The sequence below is a fragment of the Manis pentadactyla genome, chromosome 4 (genome assembly GCF_030020395.1).
Source record: "Manis pentadactyla isolate mManPen7 chromosome 4, mManPen7.hap1, whole genome shotgun sequence".
Taxonomy (NCBI): Eukaryota; Metazoa; Chordata; class Mammalia; order Pholidota; family Manidae; genus Manis; species Manis pentadactyla.
This window is the reverse complement of record NC_080022.1, coordinates 146,804,286-146,829,410: the sequence shown is the minus strand read 5'-3', so window position 1 is coordinate 146,829,410 and position 25,125 is coordinate 146,804,286.

Below are 25,125 nucleotides of genomic sequence, written 5' to 3'. Positions count from 1 at the left end.
GTAACCCATGGGACAATAAAGATATTTCAAGGGAAAAGAGAAAATAATATGAATTGTGTGAAAATAAAAATATAACATCAAGTTTACAGGATTCTTACTCAGAAATTAAGGCACTAAACCATAGTAGAAAAAAACTCCAATGAATAACCTAAGCTCCCGTCTTAAAATCTAGTAAGAGAAAAGCAAACAAAACCAAAACTAAATATAGAAGGACATACGAAAGACAGAATAGAAATCAATGAAACTAAACGACAAAATCAGTAAAATCAAAGCTAGTTTTCTGCAGAGAAACAAAAGTCAGTACAACTGAAAGAACGCTGCCAAAGGGGAGGGGTGTGGGAGGGCGGGTGGGAGGGAGGGAGAAGGGGATTGAGGGGTATTATGTTTAGTACACATGGCGTGGGGGATCACGGGGAGAACAGTGTACCACAGAGAAGGCACATAGTGGATCTGTGGCATCTTGCTGCCCTGATGGACAGCGACTGCATGGGGGTATGGGTGAGGACTTGATAATATGGGTAAATGTAGTAACCACATTGGTTTTTCATGTGAAACCTTCATAAGGTTGTATATCAATCATAACTTACTGAAAATTAAAAGTAAGTAAGTAAAGAAATAAAACAAATCAACCTTCTTGAGAAGATGCAAACATGACTCAGAAATGACAATATCATATTCAAAATGGCCAGAATAAAATTCAAACTTTACTCCACATGATGAAACAAACAACACACACACACACACACACACACACACACACAACCGCACAATGTGACAAATTATCAAGGGGAAGAAAGGACAGATGTTTATTTTGAGATGCCTCATGCTGGAATTATCATACAAAGACTTTAAAGCAGCTGGTATAAGCATAGTAAATGTGCTATTGGTTAGCACTCTTGAAAAACCTGGAAAGACAAGTTCTTAGCAGAAAAATACAAACTATAAGAGAAGATCCACATGGGAAAATTTAGAACTGAAAAATATAATTAAAAGAAATTGCATGGGCTCAACCACTGAACAGAGATGATAGAAGAGTCTGTAAACTTGAAGATAATAAAGCAATAGAAATTACCTACACTGAAGAAAAGAGAGGAAAAAACATTGGAGAAAATGAATACATCCTTAGAAACTTGTGGGACAGTATCAATTTGTCTAAATTTCACATTATAGGTGTTATATAAAGGAAAAGAAAATTTAATTATTTTAGAGAAAACAATTCTTACTAAAAGCAGAAAAGATCACAGATTTGACAAAAACATAAATTTAGAGATTCAAGACACTCAGCAAGTCCCAAACAGAGCAAATTCAAAGAGTTTAGGTCTGAGAAGGCCTAAACTCAAAATCAGTAACAAACAGTCAGGCCTGATAAGGCCTAAACATGTCATAATGCTGAAAACCAAAGATAAACTAAAATTTGAATGATTACAGATTTCTCATGAAATACAATGGAGGCCACAGAATGTGGAATAATATCTTTAAAGTGAGGAAAGAAAAGAACGGCCAACCCAGAAGAGAATCCTTTATCTAAGCAAAAGTCTTGTGGAATGAATGCGAAAAAAGTAGAGAGAGAGAGAGAGAGAGAGAGAGAGAGAGACAAAGACACAGATGATGGAAAGCTAAGAGAATCTCACCTCCATTAAGGGAAATGTGAAATATTAAACAAAAGAAAGCTAAAGGCTATATTAATACCAGACAAAATATTCAGAGCTTCAGAGCTATGAAAATTACAAGGAGTAAAGAGGGACATTAAATAATGTTATGAGTCCATTCATCAAATTCTAAATGTACACTCACCTGACAAAAGAGCTTCAAATTACAGGAAGGAAAAATTGATACAACTGAAAAGAGAAAAGTCTGTAACTCGAACACCACCACCATAGACCAACACCACCAACCAACAGGACCGAATGACATTCAGGTATGTCACCTGGCCACAACACAACGGGCATTCTTTTCAAGTGTGCATTATGACATTCACTGTGACATCATACCTTGGGCCATAAAACTACTCTTAACAAGTGAAAAATTTCAATTCATACAACACATTTTCTGATAAGAGGGTAATAAACTTAAAATCAGTAACAAAACAGTCAAAAGCAAAACAACCTCAAGTTTGGAAATTGCATACACTACTAAGTAACCCATGGGACAATAAAGATATTTCAAGGGAAAAGAGAAAATAATATGAATTGTGTGAAAATAAAAATATAACATCAAGTTTACAGGATTCTTACTCAGAAATTAAGGCACTAAACCATAGTAGAAAAAAACTCCAATGAATAACCTAAGCTCCCGTCTTAAAATCTAGTAAGAGAAAAGCAAACAAAACCAAAACTAAATATAGAAGGACATACGAAAGACAGAATAGAAATCAATGAAACTAAACGACAAAATCAGTAAAATCAAAGCTAGTTTTCTGCAGAGAAACAAAAGTCAGTACAACTGAAAGAACGCTGCCAAAGGGGAGGGGTGTGGGAGGGCGGGTGGGAGGGAGGGAGAAGGGGATTGAGGGGTATTATGTTTAGTACACATGGCGTGGGGGATCACGGGGAGAACAGTGTACCACAGAGAAGGCACATAGTGGATCTGTGGCATCTTGCTGCCCTGATGGACAGCGACTGCATGGGGGTATGGGTGAGGACTTGATAATATGGGTAAATGTAGTAACCACATTGGTTTTTCATGTGAAACCTTCATAAGGTTGTATATCAATCATAACTTACTGAAAATTAAAAGTAAGTAAGTAAAGAAATAAAACAAATCAACCTTCTTGAGAAGATGCAAACATGACTCAGAAATGACAATATCATATTCAAAATGGCCAGAATAAAATTCAAACTTTACTCCACATGATGAAACAAACAACACACACACACACACACACACACACACACACAACCGCACAATGTGACAAATTATCAAGGGGAAGAAAGGACAGATGTTTATTTTGAGATGCCTCATGCTGGAATTATCATACAAAGACTTTAAAGCAGCTGGTATAAGCATAGTAAATGTGCTATTGGTTAGCACTCTTGAAAAACCTGGAAAGACAAGTTCTTAGCAGAAAAATACAAACTATAAGAGAAGATCCACATGGGAAAATTTAGAACTGAAAAATATAATTAAAAGAAATTGCATGGGCTCAACCACTGAACAGAGATGATAGAAGAGTCTGTAAACTTGAAGATAATAAAGCAATAGAAATTACCTACACTGAAGAAAAGAGAGGAAAAAACATTGGAGAAAATGAATACATCCTTAGAAACTTGTGGGACAGTATCAATTTGTCTAAATTTCACATTATAGGTGTTATATAAAGGAAAAGAAAATTTAATTATTTTAGAGAAAACAATTCTTACTAAAAGCAGAAAAGATCACAGATTTGACAAAAACATAAATTTAGAGATTCAAGACACTCAGCAAGTCCCAAACAGAGCAAATTCAAAGAGTTTAGGTCTGAGAAGGCCTAAACTCAAAATCAGTAACAAACAGTCAGGCCTGATAAGGCCTAAACATGTCATAATGCTGAAAACCAAAGATAAACTAAAATTTGAATGATTACAGATTTCTCATGAAATACAATGGAGGCCACAGAATGTGGAATAATATCTTTAAAGTGAGGAAAGAAAAGAACGGCCAACCCAGAAGAGAATCCTTTATCTAAGCAAAAGTCTTGTGGAATGAATGCGAAAAAAGTAGAGAGAGAGAGAGAGAGAGAGAGAGAGAGAGACAAAGACACAGATGATGGAAAGCTAAGAGAATCTCACCTCCATTAAGGGAAATGTGAAATATTAAACAAAAGAAAGCTAAAGGCTATATTAATACCAGACAAAATATTCAGAGCTTCAGAGCTATGAAAATTACAAGGAGTAAAGAGGGACATTAAATAATGTTATGAGTCCATTCATCAAATTCTAAATGTACACTCACCTGACAAAAGAGCTTCAAATTACAGGAAGGAAAAATTGATACAACTGAAAAGAGAAAAGTCTGTAACTCGAACACCACCACCATAGACCAACACCACCAACCAACAGGACCGAATGACATTCAGGTATGTCACCTGGCCACAACACAACGGGCATTCTTTTCAAGTGTGCATTATGACATTCACTGTGACATCATACCTTGGGCCATAAAACTACTCTTAACAAGTGAAAAATTTCAATTCATACAACACATTTTCTGATAAGAGGGTAATAAACTTAAAATCAGTAACAAAACAGTCAAAAGCAAAACAACCTCAAGTTTGGAAATTGCATACACTACTAAGTAACCCATGGGACAATAAAGATATTTCAAGGGAAAAGAGAAAATAATATGAATTGTGTGAAAATAAAAATATAACATCAAGTTTACAGGATTCTTACTCAGAAATTAAGGCACTAAACCATAGTAGAAAAAAACTCCAATGAATAACCTAAGCTCCCGTCTTAAAATCTAGTAAGAGAAAAGCAAACAAAACCAAAACTGCATATAGAAGGACATACGAAAGACAGAATAGAAATCAATGAATCTAAACAACAAAATCAGTATAATTAAAGATAGTTTTCTGCAGAGAAACAAAAGTCAGTACAAATGAAAGAACGCTGCCAAAGGGGAGGGATGTGGAAGGGCGGGTGGGAGAGAGGGAGAAGGGGATTGAGGGGTATTATGTTTAGTACACATGGCGTGGGGGATCACGGGGAGAACAGTGTACCACAGAGAAGGCACACAGTGGATCTGTGGCATCTTGCTTCCCTGATGGACAGCGACTGCATGGGGGTATGGGTGAGGACTTGATAATATGGGTAAATGTAGTAACCACATTGGTTTTTCATGTGAAACCTTCATAAGGTTGTATATCAATCATAACTTACTGTAAATTAAAAGTAAGTAAGTAAAGAAATAAAACAAATCAACCTTCTTGAGAAGATGCAATCATGACTCAGAAATGACAATATCATATTCAAAATGGCCAGAATAAAATTCAAACTTTACTCCACATGCTGAAACAAACAACACACACACACACACACACACACACACACAACCGCACAATGTGACAAATTATCAAGGGGAAGAAAGGACAGATGTTTATTTTGAGATGCCTCATGCTGGAATTATCATACAAAGACTTTAAAGCAGCTGGTATAAGCATAGTAAATGTGCTATTGGTTAGCACTCTTGAAAAACCTGGAAAGACAAGTTCTTAGCAGAAAAATACAAACTATAAGAGAAGATCCACATGGGAAAATTTAGAACTGAAAAATATAATTAAAAGAAATTGCATGGGCTCAACCACTGAACAGAGATGATAGAAGGGTCTGTAAACTTGAAGATAATAAAGCAATAGAAATTACCTACACTGAAGAAAAGAGAGGAAAAAACATTGGAGAAAATGAATACATCCTTAGAAACTTGTGGGACAGTATCAATTTGTCTAAATTTCACATTATAGGTGTTATATAAAGGAAAAGAAAATTTAATTATTTTAGAGAAAACAATTCTTACTAAAAGCAGAAAAGATCACAGATTTGACAAAAACATAAATTTAGAGATTCAAGACACTCAGCAAGTCCCAAACAGAGCAAATTCAAAGAGTTTAGGTCTGAGAAGGCCTAAACTCAAAATCAGTAACAAACAGTCAGGCCTGATAAGGCCTAAACATGTCATAATGCTGAAAACCAAAGATAAACTAAAATTTGAATTATTACAGATTTCTCATGAAATACAATGGAGGCCACAGAATGTGGAATAATATCGTTAAAGTGAGGAAAGAAAAGAACGGCCAACCCAGAAGAGAATCCTTTATCTAAGCAAAAGTCTTGTGGAATGAATGCAAAAAAAGTAGAGAGAGAGAGAGAGAGACAAAGACACAGATGATGGAAAGCTAAGAGAATCTGACCTCCATTAAGGGAAATGTGAAATATTAAACAAAAGAAAGCTAAAGGCTATATTAATACCAGACAAAATATTCAGAGCTTCAGAGCTATGAAAATTACAAGGAGTAAAGAGGGACATTAAATAATGTTATGAGTCCATTCATCAAATTCTAAATGTACACTCACCTGACAAAAGAGCTTCAAATTACATGAAGGAAAAATTGATACAACTGAAAAGAGAAAAGTCTGTAACTCGAACACCACCACCATAGACCAACACCACCAACCAACAGGACCGAATGACATTCAGGTATGTCACCTGGCCACAACACAACGGGCATTCTTTTCAAGTGTGCATTATGACATTCACTGGGACATCATACCTTGGGCCATAAAACTAATCTTAACAAGTGAAAAATTTCAATTCATACAACACATTTTCTGATAAGAGGGTAATAAACTTAAAATCAGTAACAAAACAGTCAAAAGCAAAACAACCTCAAGTTTGGAAATTGCATACACTACTAAGTAACCCATGGGACAATAAAGATATTTCAAGGGAAAAGAGAAAATAATATGAATTGTGTGAAAATAAAAATATAACATCAAGTTTACAGGATTCTTACTCAGAAATTAAGGCACTAAACCATAGTAGAAAAAAACTCCAATGAATAACCTAAGCTCCCGTCTTAAAATCTAGTCAGAGAAAAGCAAACAAAACCAAAACTGAATATAGAAGGACATACGAAAGACAGAATAGAAATCAATGAATCTAAACAACAAAATCAGTATAATTAAAGCTAGTTTTCTGCAGAGAAACAAAAGTCAGTACAACTGAAAGAACGCTGCCAAAGGGGAGGGGTGTGGGAGGGCGGGTGGGAGGGAGGGAGAAGGGGATTGAGGGGTATTATGTTTAGTACACATGGCGTGGGGGATCATGGGAAGAACAGTGTGCCACAGAGAAGGCACATAGTGGATCTGTGGCATCTTGCTGCCCTGATGGGAAAGCGATTCCATGGGGGTATGGGTGAGGACTTGATAATATGGGTAAATGTAGTAACCACATTGGTTTTTCATGTGAAACCTTCATAAGATTGTATATCAGTCATAACTTACTGAAAATTAAAAGTAAGTAAGTAAAGAAATAAAACAAATCAACCTTATTGAGAAGATGCAAACATGACTCAGAAATGACAATATCATATTCAAAATGGCCAGAATAAAATTCAAACTTTACTCCACATGCTGAAACAAACAACACACACACACACACACACACACACACACACACAACCGCACAATGTGACAAATTATCAAGGGGAAGAAAGGACAGATGTTTATTTTGAGATGCCTCATGCTGGAATTATCATACAAAGACTTTAAAGCAGCTGTTATAAGCATAGTAAATGTGCTAATGGTTAGCACTCTTGAAAAACCTGGAAAGACAAGTTCTTAGCAGAAAAATACAAACTATAAGAGAAGATCCACATGGGAAAATTTAGGACTGAAAAATATAATTAAAAGAAATTGCATGGGCTCAACCACTGAACAGAGATGATAGAAGAGTCTGTAAACTTGAAGATAATAAAGCAATAGAAATTACCTACACTGAAGAAAAGAGAGGAAAATAACATTGGAGAAAATGAATACATCCTTAGAAACTTGTGGGACAGTGTCAATGTGTCTAAATTTCACATTACAGGTGTTATATAAAGGAAAAGAAAATTTAATTATTTTAGAGAAAACAATTCTTACTAAAAGCAGAAAAGATCACAGATTTGACAAAAACATAAATTTAGAGATTCAAGACACTCATCAAGTCCCAAACAGAGCAAATTCAAAGAGTTTAGGTCTGAGAAGGCCTAAACTCAAAATCAGGAACAAACAGTCAGGCCTGATAAGGCCTAAACATTTCATAATGCTGAAAACCAAAGATAAACTAAAATTTGAATGATTACAGATTTCTCATGAAATACAATGGAGGTCACAGAATGTGGAATAATATCTTTAAAGTGAGGAAAGAAAAGAACGGCCAACCCAGAAGAGAATCCTTTATCTAAGCAAAAGTCTTGTGGAATGAATGCGAAAAAAGTAGAGAGAGAGAGAGAGAGAGAGAGACAAAGACACAGATGATGGAAAGCTAAGAGAATCTCACCTCCATTAAGGGAAATGTGAAATATTAAACAAAAGAAAGCTAAAGGCTATATTAATACCGGACAAAATATTCAGAGCTTCAGAGCTATGAAAATTACAAGGAGTAAAGAGGGACATTACATAATGTTATGAGTCCATTCATCAAATTCTAAATGTACACTCACCTGACAAAAGAGCTTCAAATTACAGGAAGGAAAAATTGATACAACTGAAAAGAGAAAAGTCTGTAACTCGAACACCACCACCATAGACCAACACCACCAACCAACAGGACCGAATGACATTCAGGTATGTCACCTGGCCACAACACAACGGGCATTCTTTTCAAGTGTGCATTATGACATTCACTGTGACATCATACCTTGGGCCATAAAACTAATCTTAACAAGTGAGAAATTTCAATTCATACAACACATTTTCTGATAAGAGGGTAATAAACTTAAAATCAGTAACAAAACAGTCAAAAGCAAAACAACCTCAAGTTTGGAAATTGCATACACTACTAAGTAACCCATGGCTCAATAAAGATATTTCAAGGGAAAAGAGAAAATAATATGAATTGTGTGAAAATAAAAATATAACATCAAGTTTACAGGATTCTTACTCAGAAATTAAGGCACTAAGCCATAGTAGAAAAAAACTCCAATGAATAATCTAAGCTCCCGTCTTAAAATCTAGTAAGAGAAAAGCAAACAAAACCAAAACTAAATATAGAAGGACATACGAAAGACAGAATAGAAATCAATGAAACTAAACGACAAAATCAGTAAAATCAAAGCTAGTTTTCTGCAGAGAAACAAAAGTCAGTACAACTGAAAGAACGCTGCCAAAGGGGAGGGGTGTGGGAGGGCGGGTGGGAGGGAGGGAGAAGGGGATTGAGGGGTATTATGTTTAGTACACATGGCGTGGGGGATCACGGGGAGAACAGTGTACCACAGAGAAGGCACACAGTGGATCTGTGGCATCTTGCTGCCCTGATGGACAGCGACTGCATGGGGGTATGGGTGAGGACTTGATAATATGGGTAAATGTAGTAACCACATTGGTTTTTCATGTGAAACCTTCATAAGGTTGTATATCAATCATAACTTACTGAAAATTAAAAGTAAGTAAGTAAAGAAATAAAACAAATCAACCTTCTTGAGAAGATGCAAACATGACTCAGAAATGACAATATCATATTCAAAATGGCCAGAATAAAATTCAAACTTTACTCCACATGATGAAACAAACAACACACACACACACACACACACACACACACACAACCGCACAATGTGACAAATTATCAAGGGGAAGAAAGGACAGATGTTTATTTTGAGATGCCTCATGCTGGAATTATCATACAAAGACTTTAAAGCAGCTGGTATAAGCATAGTAAATGTGCTATTGGTTAGCACTCTTGAAAAACCTGGAAAGACAAGTTCTTAGCAGAAAAATACAAACTATAAGAGAAGATCCACATGGGAAAATTTAGAACTGAAAAATATAATTAAAAGAAATTGCATGGGCTCAACCACTGAACAGAGATGATAGAAGAGTCTGTAAACTTGAAGATAATAAAGCAATAGAAATTACCTACACTGAAGAAAAGAGAGGAAAAAACATTGGAGGAAATGAATACATCCTTAGAAACTTGTGGGACAGTATCAATTTGTCTAAATTTCACATTATAGGTGTTATATAAAGGAAAAGAAAATTTAATTATTTTAGAGAAAACAATTCTTACTAAAAGCAGAAAAGATCACAGATTTGACAAAAACATAAATTTAGAGATTCAAGACACTCAGCAAGTCCCAAACAGAGCAAATTCAAAGAGTTTAGGTCTGAGAAGGCCTAAACTCAAAATCAGTAACAAACAGTCAGGCCTGATAAGGCCTAAACATGACATAATGCTGAAAACCAAAGATAAACTAAAATTTGAATGATTACAGATTTCTCATGAAATACAATGGAGGCCACAGAATGTGGAATAATATCTTTAAAGTGAGGAAAGAAAAGAACGGCCAACCCAGAAGAGAATCCTTTATCTAAGCAAAAGTCTTGTGGAATGAATGCGAAAAAAGTAGAGAGAGAGAGAGAGAGAGAGAGAGAGAGAGACAAAGACACAGATGATGGAAAGCTAAGAGAATCTCACCTCCATTAAGGGAAATGTGAAATATTAAACAAAAGAAAGCTAAAGGCTATATTAATACCAGACAAAATATTCAGAGCTTCAGAGCTATGAAAATTACAAGGAGTAAAGAGGGACATTACATAATGTTATGAGTCCATTCATCAAATTCTAAATGTACACTCACCTGACAAAAGAGCTTCAAATTACAGGAAGGAAAAATTGATACAACTGAAAAGAGAAAAGTCTATAACTCGAACACCACCACCATAGACCAACACCACCAACCAACAGGATCGAATGACATTCAGGTATGTCACCTGGCCACAACACAACGGGCATTCTTTTCAAGTGTGCATTATGACATTCACTGTGACATCATACCTTGGGCCATAAAACTAATCTTAACAAGTGAAAAATTTCAATTCATACAACACATTTTCTGATAAGAGGGTAATAAACTTAAAATCAGTAACAAAACAGTCAAAAGCAAAACAACCTCAAGTTTGGAAATTGCATACACTACTAAGTAACCCATGGGTCAATAAAGATATTTCAAGGGAAAAGAGAAAATAATATGAATTGTGTGAAAATAAAAATATAACATCAAGTTTACAGGATTCTTACTCAGAAATTAAGGCACTAAACCATAGTAGAAAAAAACTCCAATGAATAACCTAAGCTCCCGTCTTAAAATCTAGTAAGAGAAAAGCAAACAAACTCAAAACTAAATATAGAAGGACATACAAAAGACAGAATAGAAATCAATGAATCTAAACGACAAAATCAGAAAAATCAAAGCTAGTTTTCTGCAGAGAAACAAAAGTCAGTACAACTGAAAGAACGCTGCCAAAGGGGAGGGGTGTGGGAGGGCGGGTGGGAGGGAGGGAGAAGGGGATCGAGGGGTATTATGTTTAGTACACATGGCGTGGGGGATCACGGGGAGAACAGTGTACCACAGAGAAGGCACATAGTGGATCTGTGGCATCTTGCTGCCCTGATGGACAGCGACTGCATGGGGGTATGGGTGAGGACTTGATAATATGGGTAAATGTAGTAACCACATTGGTTTTTCATGTGAAACCTTCATAAGATTGTATATCAATCATACCTTACTGAAAATTAAAAGTAAGTAAGTAAAGAAATAAAACAAATCAACCTTCTTGAGAAGATGCAAACATGACTCAGAAATGACAATATCATATTCAAAATGGCCAGAATAAAATTCAAACTTTACTCCACATGCTGAAACAAACAACACACACACACACACACACACACACACACACAACCGCACAATGTGACAAATTATCAAGGGGAAGAAAGGACAGATGTTTATTTTGAGATGCCTCATGCTGGAATTATCATACAAAGACTTTAAAGCAGCTGGTATAAGCATAGTAAATGTGCTATTGGTTAGCACTCTTGAAAAACCTGGAAAGACAAGTTCTTAGCAGAAAAATACAAACTATAAGAGAAGATCCACATGGGAAAATTTAGAACTGAAAAATATAATTAAAAGAAATTGCATGGGCTCAACCACTGAACAGAGATGATAGAAGAGTCTGTAAACTTGAAGATAATAAAGCAATAGAAATTACCTACACTGAAGAAAAGAGAGGAAAAAACATTGGAGAAAATGAATACATCCTTAGAAACTTGTGGGACAGTATCAATTTGTCTAAATTTCACATTATAGGTGTTATATAAAGGAAAAGAAAATTTAATTATTTTAGAGAAAACAATTCTTACTAAAAGCAGAAAAGATCACAGATTTGACAAAAACATAAATTTAGAGATTCAAGACACTCAGCAAGTCCCAAACAGAGCAAATTCAAAGAGTTTAGGTCTGAGAAGGCCTAAACTCAAAATCAGTAACAAACAGTCAGGCCTGATAAGGCCTAAACATGTCATAATGCTGAAAACCAAAGATAAACTAAAATTTGAATGATTACAGATTTCTCATGAAATACAATGGAGGCCACAGAATGTGGAATAATATCTTTAAAGTGAGGAAAGAAAAGAACGGCCAACCCAGAAGAGAATCCTTTATCTAAGCAAAAGTCTTGTGGAATGAATGCGAAAAAAGTAGAGAGAGAGAGAGAGAGAGAGAGAGAGAGAGACAAAGACACAGATGATGGAAAGCTAAGAGAATCTCACCTCCATTAAGGGAAATGTGAAATATTAAACAAAAGAAAGCTAAAGGCTATATTAATACCAGACAAAATATTCAGAGCTTCAGAGCTATGAAAATTACAAGGAGTAAAGAGGGACATTAAATAATGTTATGAGTCCATTCATCAAATTCTAAATGTACACTCACCTGACAAAAGAGCTTCAAATTACAGGAAGGAAAAATTGATACAACTGAAAAGAGAAAAGTCTGTAACTCGAACACCACCACCATAGACCAACACCACCAACCAACAGGACCGAATGACATTCAGGTATGTCACCTGGCCACAACACAACGGGCATTCTTTTCAAGTGTGCATTATGACATTCACTGTGACATCATACCTTGGGCCATAAAACTACTCTTAACAAGTGAAAAATTTCAATTCATACAACACATTTTCTGATAAGAGGGTAATAAACTTAAAATCAGTAACAAAACAGTCAAAAGCAAAACAACCTCAAGTTTGGAAATTGCATACACTACTAAGTAACCCATGGGACAATAAAGATATTTCAAGGGAAAAGAGAAAATAATATGAATTGTGTGAAAATAAAAATATAACATCAAGTTTACAGGATTCTTACTCAGAAATTAAGGCACTAAACCATAGTAGAAAAAAACTCCAATGAATAACCTAAGCTCCCGTCTTAAAATCTAGTAAGAGAAAAGCAAACAAAACCAAAACTAAATATAGAAGGACATACGAAAGACAGAATAGAAATCAATGAAACTAAACGACAAAATCAGTAAAATCAAAGCTAGTTTTCTGCAGAGAAACAAAAGTCAGTACAACTGAAAGAACGCTGCCAAAGGGGAGGGGTGTGGGAGGGCGGGTGGGAGGGAGGGAGAAGGGGATTGAGGGGTATTATGTTTAGTACACATGGCGTGGGGGATCACGGGGAGAACAGTGTACCACAGAGAAGGCACATAGTGGATCTGTGGCATCTTGCTGCCCTGATGGACAGCGACTGCATGGGGGTATGGGTGAGGACTTGATAATATGGGTAAATGTAGTAACCACATTGGTTTTTCATGTGAAACCTTCATAAGGTTGTATATCAATCATAACTTACTGAAAATTAAAAGTAAGTAAGTAAAGAAATAAAACAAATCAACCTTCTTGAGAAGATGCAAACATGACTCAGAAATGACAATATCATATTCAAAATGGCCAGAATAAAATTCAAACTTTACTCCACATGATGAAACAAACAACACACACACACACACACACACACACACACACAACCGCACAATGTGACAAATTATCAAGGGGAAGAAAGGACAGATGTTTATTTTGAGATGCCTCATGCTGGAATTATCATACAAAGACTTTAAAGCAGCTGGTATAAGCATAGTAAATGTGCTATTGGTTAGCACTCTTGAAAAACCTGGAAAGACAAGTTCTTAGCAGAAAAATACAAACTATAAGAGAAGATCCACATGGGAAAATTTAGAACTGAAAAATATAATTAAAAGAAATTGCATGGGCTCAACCACTGAACAGAGATGATAGAAGAGTCTGTAAACTTGAAGATAATAAAGCAATAGAAATTACCTACACTGAAGAAAAGAGAGGAAAAAACATTGGAGAAAATGAATACATCCTTAGAAACTTGTGGGACAGTATCAATTTGTCTAAATTTCACATTATAGGTGTTATATAAAGGAAAAGAAAATTTAATTATTTTAGAGAAAACAATTCTTACTAAAAGCAGAAAAGATCACAGATTTGACAAAAACATAAATTTAGAGATTCAAGACACTCAGCAAGTCCCAAACAGAGCAAATTCAAAGAGTTTAGGTCTGAGAAGGCCTAAACTCAAAATCAGTAACAAACAGTCAGGCCTGATAAGGCCTAAACATGTCATAATGCTGAAAACCAAAGATAAACTAAAATTTGAATGATTACAGATTTCTCATGAAATACAATGGAGGCCACAGAATGTGGAATAATATCTTTAAAGTGAGGAAAGAAAAGAACGGCCAACCCAGAAGAGAATCCTTTATCTAAGCAAAAGTCTTGTGGAATGAATGCGAAAAAAGTAGAGAGAGAGAGAGAGAGAGAGAGAGAGAGAGACAAAGACACAGATGATGGAAAGCTAAGAGAATCTCACCTCCATTAAGGGAAATGTGAAATATTAAACAAAAGAAAGCTAAAGGCTATATTAATACCAGACAAAATATTCAGAGCTTCAGAGCTATGAAAATTACAAGGAGTAAAGAGGGACATTAAATAATGTTATGAGTCCATTCATCAAATTCTAAATGTACACTCACCTGACAAAAGAGCTTCAAATTACAGGAAGGAAAAATTGATACAACTGAAAAGAGAAAAGTCTGTAACTCGAACACCACCACCATAGACCAACACCACCAACCAACAGGACCGAATGACATTCAGGTATGTCACCTGGCCACAACACAACGGGCATTCTTTTCAAGTGTGCATTATGACATTCACTGTGACATCATACCTTGGGCCATAAAACTACTCTTAACAAGTGAAAAATTTCAATTCATACAACACATTTTCTGATAAGAGGGTAATAAACTTAAAATCAGTAACAAAACAGTCAAAAGCAAAACAACCTCAAGTTTGGAAATTGCATACACTACTAAGTAACCCATGGGACAATAAAGATATTTCAAGGGAAAAGAGAAAATAATATGAATTGTGTGAAAATAAAAATATAACATCAAGTTTACAGGATTCTTACTCAGAAATTAAGGCACTAAACCATAGTAGAAAAAAACTCCAATGAATAACCTAAGCTCCCGTCTTAAAATCTAGTAAGAGAAAAGCAAACAAAACCAAAACTGCATATAGAAGGACATACGAAAGACAGAATAGAAATCAATGAATCTAAACAACAAAATCAGTATAATTAAAGCTAGTTTTCTGCAGAGAAACAAAAGTCAGTACAAATGAAAGAACGCTGCCAAAGGGGAGGGATGTGGAAGGGCGGGTGGGAGAGAGGGAGAAGGGGATTGAGGGGTATTATGTTTAGTACACATGGCGTGGGGGATCACGGGGAGAACAGTGTGCCACAGAGAAGGCACACAGTGGATCTGTGGCATCTTGCTGCCCTGATGGGAAAGCGATTCCTTGGGGGTATGGGTGAGGACTTGATAATATGGGTAAATGTAGTAACCACATTGGTTTCTCATGTGAAACCTTCATAAGATTGTATATCAGTCATAAATTACTGAAAATTAAAAGTAAGTAAGTAAAGAAATAAAACAAATCAACCTTCTTGAGAAGATGCAAACATGACTCAGAAATGACAATATCATATTCAAAATGGCCAGAATAAAATTCAAACTTTACTCCACATGCTGAAACAAACAACACACACACACACACACACACACACACACACTCACACACACACACACACACACACAACCGCACAATGTGACAAATTATCAAGGGGAAGAAAGGACAGATGTTTATTTTGAGATGCCTCATGCTGGAATTATCATACAAAGACTTTAAAGCAGCTGGTATAAGCATAGTAAATGTGCTATTGGTTAGCACTCTTGAAAAACCTGGAAAGACAAGTTCTTAGCAGAAAAATACAAACTATAAGAGAAGATCCACATGGGAAAATTTAGGACTGAAAAATATAATTAAAAGAAATTGCATGGGCTCAACCACTGAACAGAGATGATAGAAGAGTCTGTAAACTTGAAGATAATAAAGCAATAGAAATTACCTACACTGAAGAAAAGAGAGGAAAAAAACATTGGAGAAAATGAATACATCCTTAGAAACTTGTGGGACAGTGTCAATGTGTCTAAATTTCACATTACAGGTGTTATATAAAGGAAAAGAAAATTTAATTATTTTAGAGAAAACAATTCTTACTAAAAGCAGAAAAGATCACAGATTTGACAAAAACATAAATTTAGAGATTCAAGACACTCATCAAGTCCCAAACAGAGCAAATTCAAAGAGTTTAGGTCTGAGAAGGCCTAAACTCAAAATCAGTAACAAACAGTCAGGCCTGATAAGGCCTAAACATGTCATAATGCTGAAAACCAAAGATAAACTAAAATTTGAATGATTAGAGATTTCTCATGAAATACAATGGAGGCCACAGAATGTGGAATAATATCTTTAAAGTGAGGAAAGAAAAGAATGGCCAACCCAGAAGAGAATCCTTTATCTAAGCAAAAGTCTTGTGGAATGAATGCAAAAAAAGTAGAGAGAGAGAGAGAGAGAGAGAGACAAAGACACAGATGATGGAAAGCTAAGAGAATCTGACCTCCATTAAGGGAAATGTGAAATACTAAACAAAAGAAAGCTAAAGGCTATATTAATACCAGACAAAATATTCAGAGCTTCAGAGCTATGAAAATTACAAGGAGTAAAGAGGGACATTACATAATGTTATGAGTCCATTCATCAAATTCTAAATGTACACTCACCTGACAAAAGAGCTTCAAATTACAGGAAGGAAAAATTGATACAACTGAAAAGAGAAAAGTCTATAACTCGAACACCACCACCATAGACCAACACCACCAACCAACAGGACCGAATGACATTCAGGTATGTCACCTGGCCACAACACAACGGGCATTCTTTTCAAGTGTGCATTATGACATTCACTGTGACATCATACCTTGGGCCATAAAACTAATCTTAACAAGTGAAAAATTTCAATTCATACAACACATTTTCTGATAAGAGGGTAATAAACTTAAAATCAGTAACAAAACAGTCAAAAGCAAAACAACCTCAAGTTTGGAAAATGCATACACTACTAAGTAACCCATGGGTCAATAAAGATATTTCAAGGGAAAAGAGAAAATAATATGAATTGTGTGAAAATAAAAATATAACATCAAGTTTACAGGATTCTTACTCAGAAATTAAGGCACTAAACCATAGTAGAAAAAAACTCCAATGAATAACCTAAGCTCCCGTCTTAAAATCTAGTAAGAGAAAAGCAAACAAACTCAAAACTAAATATAGAAGGACATACAAAAGACAGAATAGAAATCAATGAATCTAAACGACAAAATCAGAAAAATCAAAGCTAGTTTTCTGCAGAGAAACAAAAGTCAGTACAACTGAAAGAACGCTGCCAAAGGGGAGGGGTGTGGGAGGGCGGGTAGGAGGGAGGGAGAAGGGGATTGAGGGGTATTATGTTTAGTACACATGGCGTGGGGGATCACGGGGAGAACAGTGTACCACAGAGAAGGCACATAGTGGATCTGTGGCATCTTGCTGCCCTGATGGACAGCGACTGCATGGGGGTATGGGTGAGGACTTGATAATATGGGTAAATGTAGTAACCACATTGGTTTTTCATGTGAAACCTTCATAAGATTGTATATCAATCATACCTTACTGAAAATTAAAAGTAAGTAAGTAAAGAAATAAAACAAATCAACCTTCTTGAGAAGATGCAAACATGACTCAGAAATGACAATATCATATTCAAAATGGCCAGAATAAAATTCAAACTTTACTCCACATGCTGAAACAAACAACACACACACACACACACACACACACACAACCGCACAATGTGACAAATTATCAAGGGGAAGAAAGGACAGATGTTTATTTTGAGATGCCTCATGCTGGAATTATCATACAAAGACTTTAAAGCAGCTGTTATAAGCATAGTAAATGTGCTAATGGTTAGCACTCTTGAGAAACCTGGAAAGACAAGTTCTTAGCAGAAAAATACAAACTATAAGAGAAGATCCACATGGAAAAATTTTAGAACTGAGAAATATAATTAAAAGAAATTGCATGGGCTCAACCACTGAACAGAGATGATAGAAGAGTCTGTAAACTTGAAGATAATAAAGCAATAGAAATTACCTACACTGAAGAAAAGAGAGGAAAAAACATTGGAGAAAATGAATACATCCTTAGAAACTTGTGGGACAGTATCAATTTGTCTAAATTTCACATTATAGGTGTTATATAAAGGAAAAGAAAATTTAATTATTTTAGAGAAAACAATTCTTACTAAAAGCAGAAAAGATCACAGATTTGACAAAAACATAAATTTAGAGATTCAAGACACTCAGCAAGTCCCAAACAGAGCAAATTCAAAGAGTTTAGGTCTGAGAAGGCCTAAACTCAAAATCAGTAACAAACAGTCAGGCCTGATAAGGCCTAAACATGTCATAATGCTGAAAACCAAAGATAAACTAAAATTTGAATGATTACAGATTTCTCATGAAATACAATGGAGGCCACAGAATGTGGAATAATATCTTTCAAGTGAGGAAAGAAAAGAACTGCCAACCCAGAAGAGAATCCTTTATCTAAGCAAAAGTCTGTGGAATGAATACAAAAAAAGTAGAGAGAGAGAAAGAGAGAGAGAGAGAGAGAGAGAGAGAGAGAGAGAGAGAGAGAGAGAGAGAGAGAGAGAGAAAGACACAGATGATGGAAAGCTAAGAGAATCTCACCTCCATTAAGGGAAATGTGAAATATTAAACAAAAGAAAGCTAAAGGCTATATTAACACCAGACAAAATATTCAGAGCTTCAGAGCTATGAAAATTACAACGAGTAAAGAGGGACATTAAATAATGTTATGAGTCCATTTATCAAATTCTAAATGTACACTCACCTGACAAAGAGCTTCAAATTACAGGAAGGAAAAATTGATACAACTGAAAAGAGAAAAGTCTGTAACTCGAACACCACCACCATAGACCAACACCACCAACCAACAGGACCGAATGACATTCAGGTATGTCACCTGGCCACAACACAACGGGCATTCTTTTCAAGTGTGCATTATGACATTCACTGTGACATCATACCTTGGGCCATAAAAGTAATCTTAACAAGTGAAAAATTTCAATTCATACAACACATTTTCTGATAAGAGGGTAATAAACTTAAAATCAGTAACAAAACAGTCAAAAGCAAAACAACCTCAAGTTTGGAAATTGCATACACTACTAAGTAACCCATGGGACAATAAAGATATTTCAAGGGAAAAGAGAAAATAATATGAATTGTGTGAAAATAAAAATATAACATCAAGTTTATAGGATTCTTACTCAGAAATTAAGGCACTAAACCATAGTAGAAAAAAACTCCAATGAATAACCTAAGCTCCCGTCTTAAAATCTAGTCAGAGAAAAGCAAACAAAACCAAAACTGCATATAGAAGGACATACGAAAGACAGAATAGAAATCAATGAATCTAAACAACAAAATCAGTATAATTAAAGCTAGTTTTCTGCAGAGAAACAAAAGTCAGTACAACTGAAAGAACGCTGCCAAAGGGGAGGGGTGTGGGAGGGCGGGTGGGAGGGAGGGAGAAGGGGATTGAGGGGTATTATGTTTAGTACACATGGCGTGGGGGATCACGGGGAGAACAGTGTACCACAGAGAAGGCACATAGTGGATCTGTGGCATCTTGCTGCCCTGATGGACAGCGACTGCATGGGGGTATGGGTGAGGACTTGATAATATGGGTAAATGTAGTAACCACATTGGTTTTTCATGTGAAACCTTCATAAGGTTGTATATCAATCATAACTTACTGAAAATTAAAAGTAAGTAAGTAAAGAAATAAAACAAATCAACCTTCTTGAGAAGATGCAAACATGACTCAGAAATGACAATATCATATTCAAAATGGCCAGAATAAAATTCAAACTTTACTCCACATGCTGAAACAAACAACACACACACACACACACACACACACACACACACACACACACACACACACACACACAACCGCACAATGTGACAAATTATCAAGGGGAAGAAAGGACAGATGTTTATTTTGAGATGCCTCATGCTGGAATTATCATACAAAGACTTTAAAGCAGCTGTTATAAGCATAGTAAATGTGCTAATGGTTAGCACTCTTGAACAACCTGGAAAGACATGTTCTTAGCAGAAAAATACAAACTATAAGAGAAGATCCACATGGAAAAATTTAGAACTGAAAAATATAATTAAAAGAAATTGCATGGGCTCAACCACTGAACAGAGATGATAGAAGAGTCTGTAAACTTGAAGATAATAAAGCAATAGAAATTACCTACACTGAAGAAAAGAGAGGAAAAGACATTGGAGAAAATGAATACATCCTTAGAAACTTGTGGGACAGTATCAATTTGTCTAAATTTCACATTATAGGTGTTATATAAAGGAAAAGAAAATTTAATTATTTTAGAGAAAACAATTCTTACTAAAAGCAGAAAAGATCACAGATTTGACAAAAACATAAATTTAGAGATTCAAGACACTCAGCAAGTCCCAAACAGAGCAAATTCAAAGAGTTTAGGTCTGAGAAGGCCTAAACTCAAAATCAGTAACAAACAGTCAGGCCTGATAAGGCCTAAACATGTCATAATGCTGAAAACCAAAGATAAACTAAAATTTGAATGACTACAGATTTCTCATGAAATACAATGGAGGCCACAGAATGTGGAATAATATCTTTAAAGTGAGGAAAGAAAAGAACTGCCAACCCAGAAGAGAATCCTTTATCTAAGCAAAAGTCTTGTGGAATGAATACAAAAAAAGTAGAGAGAGAGAGAGAGAGAGAGAGAGAGAGAGAGAGAGAGAGAGAGAGAGAGAGAGAGACAAAGACACAGATGATGGAAAGCTAAGAGAATCTGACCTCCATTAAGGGAAATGTGAAATATTAAACAAAAGAAAGCTAAAGGCTATATTAATACCAGACAAAATATTCAGAGCTTCAGAGCTATGAAAATTACAAGGAGTAAAGAGGGACATTACATAATGTTATGAGTCCATTCATCAAATTCTAAATGTACACTCACCTGACAAAAGAGCTCCAAATTACATGAAGGAAAAATTGATACAACTGAAAAGAGAAAAGTCTGTAACTCGAACACCACCACCATAGACCAACACCACCAACCAACAGGACCGAATGACATTCAGGTATGTCACCTGGCCACAACACAACGGGCATTCTTTTCAAGTGTGCATTATGACATTCACTGTGACATCATACCTTGGGCCATAAAACTAATCTTAACAAGTGAGAAATTTCAATTCATACAAAACATTTTCTGATAAGAGGGTAATAAACTTAAAATCAGTAACAAAACAGTCAAAAGCAAAACAACCTCAAGTTTGGAAATTGCATACACTTCTAAGTAACCCATGGGTCAATAAAGATATTTCAAGGGAAAAGAGAAAATAATATGAATTGTGTGAAAATAAAAATATAACATCAAGTTTACAGGATTCTTACTCAGAAATTAAGGCACTAAGCCATAGTACAGAAAAACTCCAATGAATAATGAATAATCTAAGCTCCCGTCTTAAAATCTAGTAAGAGAAAAGCAAACAAAACCAAAACTAAATATAGAAGGACATACGAAAGACAGAATAGAAATCAATGAAACTAAACGACAAAATCAGTAAAATCAAAGCTAGTTTTTTGCAGAGAAACAAAAGTCAGTACAACTGAAAGAACGCTGCCAAAGGGGAGGGGTGTGGGAGGGCGGGTGGGAGGGAGGGAGAAGGGGATTGAGGGGTATTATGTTTAGTACACATGGCGTGGGGGATCACGGGGAGAACAGTGTACCACAGAGAAGGCACATAGTGGATCTGTGGCATCTTGCTGCCCTGATGGACAGCGACTGCATGGGGGTATGGGTGAGGACTTGATAATATGGGTAAATGTAGTAACCACATTGGTTTTTCATGTGAAACCTTCATAAGGTTGTATATCAATCAAAATTTACTGAAAATTAAAAGTATAAGTAAAGAAATAAAACAAATCAACCTTCTTGAGAAGATGCAAACATGACTCAGAAATGACAATATCATATTCAAAATGGCCAGAATAAAATTCAAACTTTACTCCACATGATGAAACAAACAACACACACACACACACACACACACACAACCGCACAATGTGACAAATTATCAAGGGGAAGAAAGGACAGATGTTTATTTTGAGATGCCTCATGCTGGAATTATCATACAAAGACTTTAAAGCAGCTGGTATAAGCATAGTAAATGTGCTATTGGTTAGCACTCTTGAAAAACCTGGAAAGACAAGTTCTTAGCAGAAAAATACAAACTATAAGAGAAGATCCACATGGGAAAATTTAGGACTGAAAAATATAATTAAAAGAAATTGCATGGGCTCAACCACTGAACAGAGATGATAGAAGAGTCTGTAAACTTGAAGATAATAAAGCAATAGAAATTACCTACACTGAAGAAAAGAGAGGAAAAAAACATTGGAGAAAATGAATACATCCTTAGAAACTTGTGGGACAGTATCAATTTGTCTAAATTTCACATTATAGGTGTTATATAAAGGAAAAGAAAATTTAATTATTTTAGAGAAAACAATTCTTACTAAAAGCAGAAAAGATCACAGATTTGACAAAAACATAAATTTAGAGATTCAAGACACTCATCAAGTCCCAAACAGAGCAAATTCAAAGAGTTTAGGTCTGAGAAGGCCTAAACTCAAAATCCGTAACAAACAGTCAGGCCTGATAAGGCCTAAACATGTCATAATGCTGAAAACCAAAGATAAACTAAAATTTGAATGATTACAGATTTCTCATGAAATACAATGGAGGCCACAGAATGTGGAATAATATCTTTAAAGTGAGGAAAGAAAAGAACGGCCAACCCAGAAGAGAATCCTTTATCTAAGCAAAAGTCTTGTGGAATGAATACAAAAAAAGTAGAGAGAGAGAGAGAGAGAGAGAGAGAGAGAGAGAGAGAGAGAGAGAGACAAAGACACAGATGATGGAAAGCTAAGAGAATCTGACCTCCATTAAGGGAAATGTGAAATACTAAACAAAAGAAAGCTAAAGGCTATATCAATACCAGACAAAATATTCAGAGCTTCAGAGCTATGAAAATTAAAGGAGTAAAGAGGGACATTACATAATGTTATGAGTCCATTCATCAAATTCTAAATGTACACTCACCTGACAAAAGAGCTCCAAATTACATGAAGGAAAAATTGATACAACTGAAAAGAGAAAAGTCTGTAACTCGAACACCACCACCATAGACCAACACCACCAACCAACAGTACCGAATGACATTCAGGTATGTAACCTGGCCACAACACAACGGGCATTCTTTTCAATTGTGCATTATGACATTCACTGTGACATCATACCTTGGGCCATAAAACTAATCTTAACAAGTGAGAAATTTCAATTCATACAAAACATTTTCTGATAAGAGGGTAATAAACTTAAAATCAGTAACAAAACAGTCAAAAGCAAAACAACCTCAAGTTTGGAAATTGCATACACTTCTAAGTAACCCATGGGTCAATAAAGATATTTCAAGGGAAAAGAGAAAATAATATGAATTGTGTGAAAATAAAAATATAACATCAAGTTTACAGGATTCTTACTCAGAAATTAAGGCCCTAAACCATAGTAGAAAAAAACTCCAATAAATAATCTAAGCTCCCGTCTTAAAATCTAGTAAGAGAAAAGCAAACAAAACCAAATCTAAATATAGAAGGACATACGAAAGACAGAATAGAAATCAATGAAACTAAACGACAAAATCAGTAAATCAAAGCTAGTTTTATGCAGAGAAACAAAGGTCAGTACAACTGAAAGAACGCTGCCAAAGGGGAGGGGTGTGGGAGGGCGGGTGGGAGGGAGGGAGAAGGGGATTGAGGGGTATTATGTTTAGTACACATGGCGTGGGGGATCACGGGGAGAATAGTGTACCACAGAGAAGGCACATAGTGGATCTGTGGCATCTTGCTGCCCTGATGGACAGCGACTGCATGGGGGTATGGGTGAGGACTTGATAATATGGGTAAATGTAGTAACCACATTGTTTTTTCATGTGAAACCTTCATAAGGTTGTATATCAATCATACCTTACTGAAAATTAAAAGTAAGTAAGTAAAGAAATAAAACAAATCAACCTTCTTGAGAAGATGCAAACATGACTCAGAAATGACAATATCATATTCAAAATGGCCAGAAGAAAATTCAAACTTTAGTCCACATGGTGAAACAAACAACACACACATACACACAACTGGAAAATGTGACAAATTAGCAGGGGAAGAAAGGACAGATGCCTATTTTGAGATGCCTCATGCTGGAATTATCATATAAAGACTTTAAAGCAGCTGTTATAAGCATAGTACATGCGCTAATGGTTAACACTCTTGAAAAAACTGGAAAGACTTAAGTTCTTAGCAGAAAAATACAAACTATAAAAACAGATTCACATGGAAAAATTTAGAACTGAAAAATGTAATTAAAAGAAAGTGCATGGGCTCAACCCCTGAAAAGAAATGATAGAAGAGTCTGTAAACCTGAAGATAAGAAAGCAATAGAAATTATCTACACTGAAGAAAAGAGAGGAAAAAGCATTGGAGAAAATGAATACATCCTTAGAAACTTGTGGGACAGTATCAATTTGTCTAAATTCCACATTATATGTGTTATACAAAGGAAAATAAAATTTAATTATTTTAGAGAAAACAATTCTTACTGAAAACTGAAAAGATCACAGATTTGAGAAAAACATAAATTTAGAGATTCAAGATGCTCAGCTAACCCCAAACAGCAATTTCAAAGAGTTTAGGTCTTAGAAGGCCTCAACTCAAAATCAGTAACGAACAGTTAGGCCTTATAAGGCCTATGTCATGATGCTGAAAACCAAAGATAAACTAAAATTTGAATGATTACAGATTTCTCATGAAATACAACGGAGGCCACAGAATGTTGAATAATATCTTTAAAGGGAGGAAAGAAAAGAACTGCCAACCCAGAAGAGAATCCTTCATCTAAGCAAAATTCTTGTGGAATGAATTTAAA